This window comes from Vulpes vulpes, chromosome 13, assembly GCF_048418805.1.
Source record: "Vulpes vulpes isolate BD-2025 chromosome 13, VulVul3, whole genome shotgun sequence".
Lineage (NCBI taxonomy): Eukaryota > Metazoa > Chordata > Mammalia > Carnivora > Canidae > Vulpes > Vulpes vulpes.
The window spans coordinates 71,137,289-71,146,702 of record NC_132792.1 but is presented as its reverse complement, the minus strand read 5'-3'; the positions used below and the strand labels follow the sequence as shown (position 1 = coordinate 71,146,702).

Here is a 9,414-nt window from a genome sequence, read left to right as displayed (position 1 = left end):
CTTTCTAAAACATCATTTAATCTTATCTTTTAACTTGCTGGAAACTTCCTTAATTCATATATGAATTATTCATAAGTTACATTCAGAATCATTGATCCTAAGCCCACTCTACAAGAAGGTCTTAATGAGGAATTAATAATGTAAATGGTTTTATGTACATCAGACATAATTTTGATGTCAATTAGTTTTATGCAGAAGGGTACTCTAGTCAAAATACCTTTGAGAAAAAAAATGTTCTTGGCACAATACTAAACACGTAAGAGCTACTCTAATTGTGTTTAATATTTTTGGCACAGTGTCAAATTCCTGTGGTATTGAAAATTACAGTGGAAAGGTTTTTTTCCAAAGTGGTTTCTAAAACAAATAAAGCCTATACACAACAGACACGCACGTACTGCTGTTAATTTGATGTAGAACACATCCCTCAGTCCAGGGAGGAAGACAGTGAACCCTGCCCAAACTCACCTCCCCACACAGATCAGATAAGAGCCAAGGGATACAACCACAGGATACCCGGTATCCAAAGGCTGCTGTGAAATCAGGTAGGATTTGGATAACTGTTGGCAGATCCAACTGTTGGAGATCAAAAATGGCACCAGTGGTGGAAAATCTTGCTCCTGGTCACACTCAAGAATCACTTATTAATTCATTGATTGAGCCATTCAATCATTCAGCAAATGTCATTTGTTGTTTGCCAGATATCACGCTAAGTGCTGGGAAAATCACCCTGCCTGATGAAGATTTCAGGCTAGTGGGAGAGAAAACAAGCCATTACAATATTGGGTAATAAATACTTTGACTAGGAAATTGGCTCAAATTTTGGCATGGACTCCAAGATAGATGGAGCTCATAGGCCCGGGAGAGCACAGACTAGGCGAGGCGAGTGGCCATGAAAAGTGACCAGGTCTTGCCTAGTAGTTCTCCTGTCTGATTGGCAGCCAGACCATTAATAACCAGACTACTGTGAGCAATATAGTAGCCTTGTGACTTAACTCTTAATTCTGGGCCTACAAGGTCATGGTCTAAGGTTAAATAAGAATAGCGATAACCTCCACCTAGAAGCAGCTCCTCCCGCTCCTTCTGGAACCTCTGTCAGGTTTGGCCTCCTTGCCTCCACTCCAGCCTCCACCATGTCCATCAGGGTGACCCAGAAGTCCTATAAGGTGTCCACCTCCAGCCCCTGGGTCTTCAGCAGCTGCTCCTACACGAGCGGGCCCAGCTCCCGCATCAGCTCCTCCGCCTTCTCTGGAGTGGGCAGCAGAGGCGGCAGCTTCCGGGGTGGCCTGAACAGCAGCATGAGTGTGGTCGGGGGCTACAGCGGGCCCCGCGGCCATGGGGGGCATCACGGCCCTCTCAGTGAACCAGAGCCTGCTGAGCCCCCCGAAGCTGGAGGTGGACCCCAACATCCAGGCGGTGCACCCAGGAGAAGGAGCAGATCAAGAGCCTCAACAAGTTTGCCCCCTTCATCGACAAGGTCAGACACCTGGAGCAGCAGAACAAGATCCTGGAGACCAAGTGGGGCCTCCTGCAGCAGCAGAAAACTGCTGGGAGCAACATAGACAACATGTCTGAGAGCTACATCAACAACGTGCGGAGGCAGCTGGACACCCCCGGGCAGGAGAAGCTGAAGCTGGAAGTGGAGCTTGGCAACCTGCAGGGGCTCCTGGAGGACTTCAGGAATAAATAGGAGGATGAGATCAAATTGCGTGGAGACATGGAGAATGAATTTGTCCTCATCAAGAAGGATGTGGATGAAGCTTACTTACGTGCACAAGATAGAACTGGAGTCGGGCCTGGAAGGGCTGACCGGCGAGATCAACTCCTTAGGGCAGCTGTAGGAAGAGGAGGCCCAGGAGCTGCAGTCCCAGATCTCGGACACGGCCGCTCCCTGGACCTGGACGGCATCACCGCCGAGGTCAAGGCCAGGGCGAGGACATCGCCCACCGCAGCCGGGGGAGGCCGAGACCATGCACCTGATCAAGTGCGAGGAGCTGCAGACCCTGGCCGGGAAGCACCGGGCTGACCTCCCCGCACGCAGACTGAGATTTCCGAGATGAACCGGAGCATCAGCAGCCTCCAGGCTGGGATCGAGGCCCTCAAACACCAGAGGGCTGCCCTGGAGCCTGCCATCGCCCACGCCGAGCCGCGCGGGGACCTGACCTGGCCATCAAGGACGCCAGTGCCAGGTGGCCGGGCCAGGCCGGAGCCGGAGGCCGCCCCGCAGCGGGACCAGCAGGACATGGCCCGGCAGCTGCGCCAGTCCCGGGAGCTCCTGAAGGTCAGGCTGCCCTGGACGTCGGGACCGCCACCGCCCGCTGCCCGAGGTCGAGGAGAGCCGGCTGGGGTCTGCGGTCTGGGATGCAGAACGCGAGCATCCACAGGAAGACGACCAGGGGCCACTCCGGGGGCCTGGCCTTGGCCTACGGGGGCCTCACGAGCCCCGGCCCCAACTGCGGCCAAGCCCCTTCCAGTCCGGCTTTGGCTCTGGGTTCCTTCAGCCGCAGCAGCTCCTCCAAGGCCGTGGTTGTGAAGAAGATCGAGGCTCGTGATGGGAAACTGGTGTCTGAGTCTCTGACGTCCTGCCCAGGTGAACAGCCAGCGCGGGCCCTCCCAGCCTCCTTGCTCTTGGGGCCCCATGAAGCCTTTGGGGGAAGGAGCTGTGCAGGGGGGCCTTGCGTACAAGAGACCCACCTAAGGCTCAGCCCCGGTCCCCAGCCTACCCTTAGGGGGAGTCTACTGTCCTGGGTACCCCTTCTTGTCCATGCCCCCAACCGAAAGCCAATTCAAGTGTCTTTTCCCAAATAAAGCCACTGCCAGTCCCCCCCCCCCCCAAAAAAAAAGAATAGTGATAACCTCTAATTATGGAATGCCAACCACAATAATTGCTATTTATTAAGCACCAGTCTTGTATCAGGAATTAGGCTAAATGGTCTAAAAGCATTATTATTTTACAGTGTTATATGAGCAAACACAGTGCTAGGAATTTATCATGTACTATTTCTAAAACTTTGAACAACTCTGTAAGATAGTTACCACTGGCCTCATTTTCCAAATGGGAAAGCAAAGGATAAATGTGGTTTATAACTTGCTCCAGCTTGTACATGAGAGATCCAGGATTACCCTTTGGCCTAGAAATCCTAAATTAGTGCCAAATCTCCTCATTAGACTATATCATGCTTCAAAAACTTGTGTCTCAAGCATAAATGGGTCAGAACTTGTGGTTATAAAGTCAGCTGCAGACAAATTCTGGAGAATTCAGGAGAAATGAGATAAAAGCAGAAACATATTATGTCAAGCATGTTTGATTCAATTAATAGTAATGTTAATGACAGAATAATAGTAATATTTCAAATTTTATGGACATGTATTATGTACCCGTCATAGGTGATAGCAAACATTTAGTTTTTTCACCTGCCTGGCATCTATTCTCCTTTCTCTCTGATAACAGAGCCTCAGAACCCCTCCCTTGTCCTGATTCTATTTACTTCAGGTGGGGTCTACTCACTCACCTGAGGTCCTATCTGAAACTCTTGGGCATGAGCTCATGAGCCAGGCCTAACCACATAACATCATTCATGGTTTCAGGGTTGCCACATGCTCTAGTTTGGGCTAACTGGGAGTCATCCTCAGTGCTTTTTTGGGTGTTATCTACAAAACACCTGTGCTGGCTGGATAAAATATCCACCATGGAATTGTCCTTCATCACTTTTGAGAACAGTCTCCTTGAGAAAGACACACAGAACTAAATGGAACTCAGGAATAGACAGACAAATTCTTGACAATATCCAGATCACACTTGATGCTACCATTGCCCTAGATTTTTCAGTTAAATGAACCCAGATCAGATCGGGTTTGTGACCTTTGCCACTGAAAGTTTCCCATAATCCTCCATTCTAACAGTGTACATGTATTAGTTTATTTAATTACGTCTGGTTGTTGTAATAGCCCTCTAAGGCTGAGTATACCTGGAATGAAGTAGATGTGGGATATACCCAGGCTATGTCAAAGTTGATGATCTGAACAAGTGTCTACCACTATCTTTTTTTCTCTTCCTTACTCTAGTGTCAGAATATTGTGTAATGACTATAGTCACATTGCTACACTGATTGACATATCCAATTTTCACCACTTTGGGTGTTATTCAACTTAAAAACACCAATGCTGTTGCCTGAAAAATTAGCTCTAAGTATGGTATTTCCCTGAAGTCCTGCCCCATGATGTTAGCTCTTCGTTGTAGAACATGACTTCTTTTCTCAGTTTCTACTGCCTACCAATTCTGTTCACTGGGATTCCTGTCTGCAACTTAAGGTCTATTGCAATAGGATCTGAGAAGTCCCCAGAGCAATCAGAAATAAATAGAAGCATTACCAGTTGGATAGTCCAAACTAGCAAGTTGTAGGAGTGAACAAGCTATGTAGACCTGAGCACCTTGAAAATTCACCTAGATGAGCAGATTCTGGCCCTAGACTATGAGTAAAATACTCTTGAGAAAACCCAGTGGAAAAACTGATTTGAACTCCAGAGCCCTATAGGATCTTGGTAAAGATAATCATGAAATCACAATTGTAAGCCCATTGTTGGGCAAAATTATAGGGCAACCTCCAGAGTACAGGGCCCTTGAAAGACTGCCATGCTTAAGATAAAGTCACAACTCCAAACTAAAACATATATGGAAGGAAAATCCAGAGACATAACTGGGATGTTTGGCATTCATAGAAATAGAAATAATTAGGGAAACATAAAAAGACTTAAAGTATGAACAAAATATTTAAAGAGAAAACACAATTTACATAGAATACAAACGGGAGGTTATAAAATAACAATGGACCAAGGAAGGAACCAAGGAAAAATGTATGGTAACTGAAATAGAAAGTTAATAAAAATAGATGTGTTAATCAATAAAGGTGACAAAGTGGAAAGGGACTTGGCTAAGTGGAATATAGACTAAAGGAATCTCTCGGGCCGTAACCCAAAATGGAAGTAAAATGAATGGAAATTTAAAAAGAATTTTGGAGGGAGAGCAGAATGAGACATTCAAACTTACATCAGATGGCAGTGTCCAAGAGAGACAATAAGTGAAAAGGTAATATCCCAAGAAATAAGAAGAGTTTAATCCTTTCATTAATCCATTATTTAATGTTTTTTTCCCAGAAATTAGGAAAGACATGGATTTCAAATGAAAAAGACCTGTTAAGTATCTTTTAACATTCTACACTTAGCATAATTGAAATTTCAGATTATCAAGGTCAAAGAGAAAATACGGAAATTCTCCACAGAGAAAAATCAGGTTAGGAATAATTGATGAATTCAAAATTACTGAATAATTCAAATTAATAGCATAATTCTCATCTGCAGGGATAACTTCCAGAAGGCAATCAAGTATATTATCTTCAAAGTGCTAAAGGAAAATGATTGTAAACCCAGATAAACTTTTTCTTTTTTCTTTTTTTTTTAAATTGGAGTTCAATTTGCCAACATATAGCATATCACCCAGAGCTCATCCCGTCAAGTGCCCACCTCAGTGCCCATCACCCAGTCACCCCAACCCCCCACCCACCTCCCTTTCCACTACCCCTTGTTCAGATAAACTTTTTCTTAACTTGTGAAGGCAAAATAAAGACAATTTAAAAAATACAGAGAAGGCTTTAAAAGTTTATTGCCTATAGATATTTTTTGGAAAAAAAAAAAAAACTAATTCTGTACCTCTGTAAGAATAAAAAATAAACCAGAAGGACAATGCGGGACAAAAGAAGAATCATATATATATATATATATATGATTTTTTATTTAAAAGAAGAAGAGATGGGACACTTGTGTGTTTGAGTCTATTGAGCATCTGACTTGATTGTGGCTCAGGTCATGATCATGATCATAATGAAATCAAGGCCCATGTCAGGCTCAGCCCTGAGCATGGAGCCTGCATAAGATTTTTTCTCTCCCTCTGCCTCTCCCTCGATCTCTCTCTGCCTCTCTAAAAAAGAAGAAGGAGGAGGAGGAAGAGGAGGAGGGAGAAAGGGAAAGAACAGGTTAGGAATCGGGATGTTGACTGTGTGTCTTTGGGCAGTTTCTTTTTGTAACGGAACCTGATTGGTTCTTGCATCTGTAAAATGCCATGATTGCTTATGAACTTCACAACTTCCTTGGCAAACAAATGGAAGTATTCTGTTACTGATTTTTAGCTTATTTCAATATATTTATCTCTCACCCATCCATCTCTTATGTCCACTGCAGGCCAGCTGAGGGCTCTGCTATGCACAGTCTTCCTTAGGATGTAAGTTGCTTCAGAAGCCACTGTCTTGAAATGTATTGTTCAGAATCAAAGAAGGAAGAGAGTAATGCAGATCCCACCCTGGCACTTAAAGCGTGTTCTTCCATTCATATTTCCTTGGTCAGACAAGTCATATGACCACACGTGACTCCACAGGGCCTGGTTGCCCTACTAGCCAGACGGAGAATCAAGTATGTTTGGTGAATAGCTTTAATCACCACCACACAGCAGTAGGGCCATTTCCCTCACCAAAGTGTTGGAGAACATTCTGGGGCAGTCTAGTTTATTTTCCTGCTGGACCCGTGTTTTCTACAACAAAGGCTGTTGTTATTATATCACTTATTCAGAGAGTCAACTCTGGCTAGGTGTGACTTTTTCACCCTGACACATACCAAAAGATGTCAACTCTCCTTAGCAATAAGCAGATCATCTCTTCCAATGGGAAGAGATGTAAATTAGAAATCTGTAAATTAGAAAACACAAAGAGTGTCTCAATGGAATATTATGCCATATGAGATTCTCAGTAACCTACACATTGCTACAAAAAATCTGTAAAATGCTTTATCACGGTTTGCCGGTTGTTAGCAGTATCAGAATAAATGATCAAGTTGTGATTAAAAATAATTGTTCTCAGGTAGCCCTGGTGGCTTAGCGGTTTAGCGCCACCTTCGGCCCAAGGCCTGATCCTGGAGACCCGGGACTGAGTCCCATGTCGGGCTCCCTGTGTGGAGTCTGCTCGAGTCTCTGTCTCTGTCTAATGAATAAATAGAGAAAATTTTTAAAAGAATAATAATAATTGTTCTCATCTCCTTATCAGTGAAATACAAAACTGAAATTTATATACTGGACTTCATTAATTTATCATACTTTAATTTTTCTTGATTATTAGTTAAGGTGTGTATAGATATGTATTGTTTATTTGTGGTTTTGTTGCTTATGGGTTTAGAGTCATATAAATCTGACTTTAAATTTTGACTCTGCCCATTACTAGCTAAGTTATCTCTGTAAGTTACTAAGTCACACTGAAACTCATTTTCCTTACTTAAGTGGGATGATAATACTCTTCTAGGAGGTTTTGAGAGGATTAAATGAAGCAATGTTTGTTTATAAAATGTCTGGCACAGTGCCTGGCCCGACACACAGTAAATATTAGGACTTCTCTTGCCTTCCATTTTGCTCAAACAAGACTGCTATCCTATCCAGGTTGCATCCTGAAATCGGATGCCTAAGATGTGCATTTATTCTTTCAACTAATCTCGGAGAATAATGAGTAATTAGGGAATGTAAAGGCAGAAAAAATAAAATTCTTGATGACAGTTGGTTGGCAGAATGGTAGTAATTCAATGCAAAACTTAATTCTGTAGCTTATAAATTCCCCATGATGATTGTCTCTAGAGTTCTTCAATTGCATCCCCCTGGAAATCCACATAAATGCAACATGAACACCCAGGCTTACGAATCAAGGATGCATAATCATCTACTCGAATTTCCACTGTCCTTTATATGTGAGAGGTAACCAAGCACCTGGCACTCAGAGGAAAAAGCACCTGGTGTTTTGCTCCATGCAACCACTGACTTTTCTTATATTGAATTCCAGGTGTGTCTTTTTTCTCTTTCACACAATTTATTCGTCTTCATTTATTCTTCCTCTCTCCCTGTCATCTCTTTGTCTCTCTATGACTCTACTTGCTACCTCCTCTTTTTTACCTTGCTTCTTATTAGATATATTTCCCCAATTTTCTCTCTTGCCATTTATGATTCAGTAATTTATTGGTCACTTACTGCACATTGCCACCTAATTGCCACTCTTCCCTCAATTCTATTCATTACTTATTGAGAATGGTAAGACTTGCCTTAGCTTTTAGATCCATACAATAATCCCAGGATCAGGGACCCTTTGTCCTCTGCATGACCTCCTCCACAGCAATCTTTGTAGATGACCATGTCTGCCAGAGCCTACCAATGGAGAGAATCCTCTTTCTTCGGAATGTATTTCATGGCATTGTCAAGAAGATCTAACATTTGGAAATACCTTCCATTTGCACTCAATTTACCTCCTCATTATTTCTGCTAACTTATCTCTGGGAAATATACTGGAAACTTCTTCACAGAGCCTTCTAATATTTGAAAATACCATTTGTACCTGTGTCTTCTTCTACTGCAGACAAACGTTCTCAATTTTTGCTTATTATTTTGCCTGTGATCAGAACCTGTATGTATAAATTTGATGTTGGGACACCTGGGTGTCTCAGCAATTCAGCGCATCTCCCTTTGGCTCAGGGCATGATCCTGGGATAAGGATCCAGTCCCATATTGGGCTCCCTGCATGGAGCCTGCTTCTCTCTCTGCCTGTGTCTCTGCTACTCTCTTTCTGTGTCTCTTATGAATAAATAAATAAATAAAATCTTAAAAAATAATAATTAATAAATAAATGTGATATTCTTGAGCCCTGGATCTTGATCTTCACTTCCCACTCTGCCTCCCCACACCATACGCTGAAAGGATGTTTAATGGGCATCTGTCATCTGGGTATCTCAAAATGGGTTCAGAACACAGATAACCCAAGAGATAACTTTTTTCTGGCTGGTTCTCCCAAAGATGAAACATCAACCTGCAATTATGAGAGACTGAATATTCAAATGGACAGCGGCCAGACCATATATAAAAGTAGGGCTGTAACCAAAAATCTTTAGCAACAAGTTCAAGAAGCCAACCCATTAACTATACTTGAGGACCAGGAAGCCAATAGGCTAGCCACAAGTCAGACATGTAGGAAGTCTGACCACTTCTCTAGTAACAACCCAGGGAACCAAGCAATAGCCCCTATAACAATTGACTCCAAGTGGCCAAGACTTGATTAATAATTGATAGCTTCCTTAATTTTGATTGCCACTCTTAGGACCAACCATAAAAAGCCTGTACGTACATATTTAAAAATAGGTACTATAGGGCAGCCCCCGTGGCGCAGCGGTTAGCGCTGCCTGCAGCCCGGGGTGTGATCCTGGAGACCCGGGATCGAGTCCCGCATCGGGCTTCCTGCGTGGAGCCTGCTTCTCCCTCTGCCTGTGTCTCTGCCTCTCTCTTCGCTCTCTCTGAATGAATAAATAAATAAATCTTTTTAAAAAATTTAAAAAATAAGAAAAAAA

The 9,414-nt window shown here is 43.3% G+C and overlaps 1 pseudogene; it reads left to right on the top strand.

Moving 5' to 3' along the window:
* The first annotated feature begins 1,130 nt into the window (after nucleotides 1-1,130).
* On the top strand, nucleotides 1,131-2,805 carry LOC112932280 (keratin, type II cytoskeletal 8 pseudogene; annotated as a pseudogene).
* Nucleotides 2,806-9,414: the final 6,609 nt, after the last annotated feature.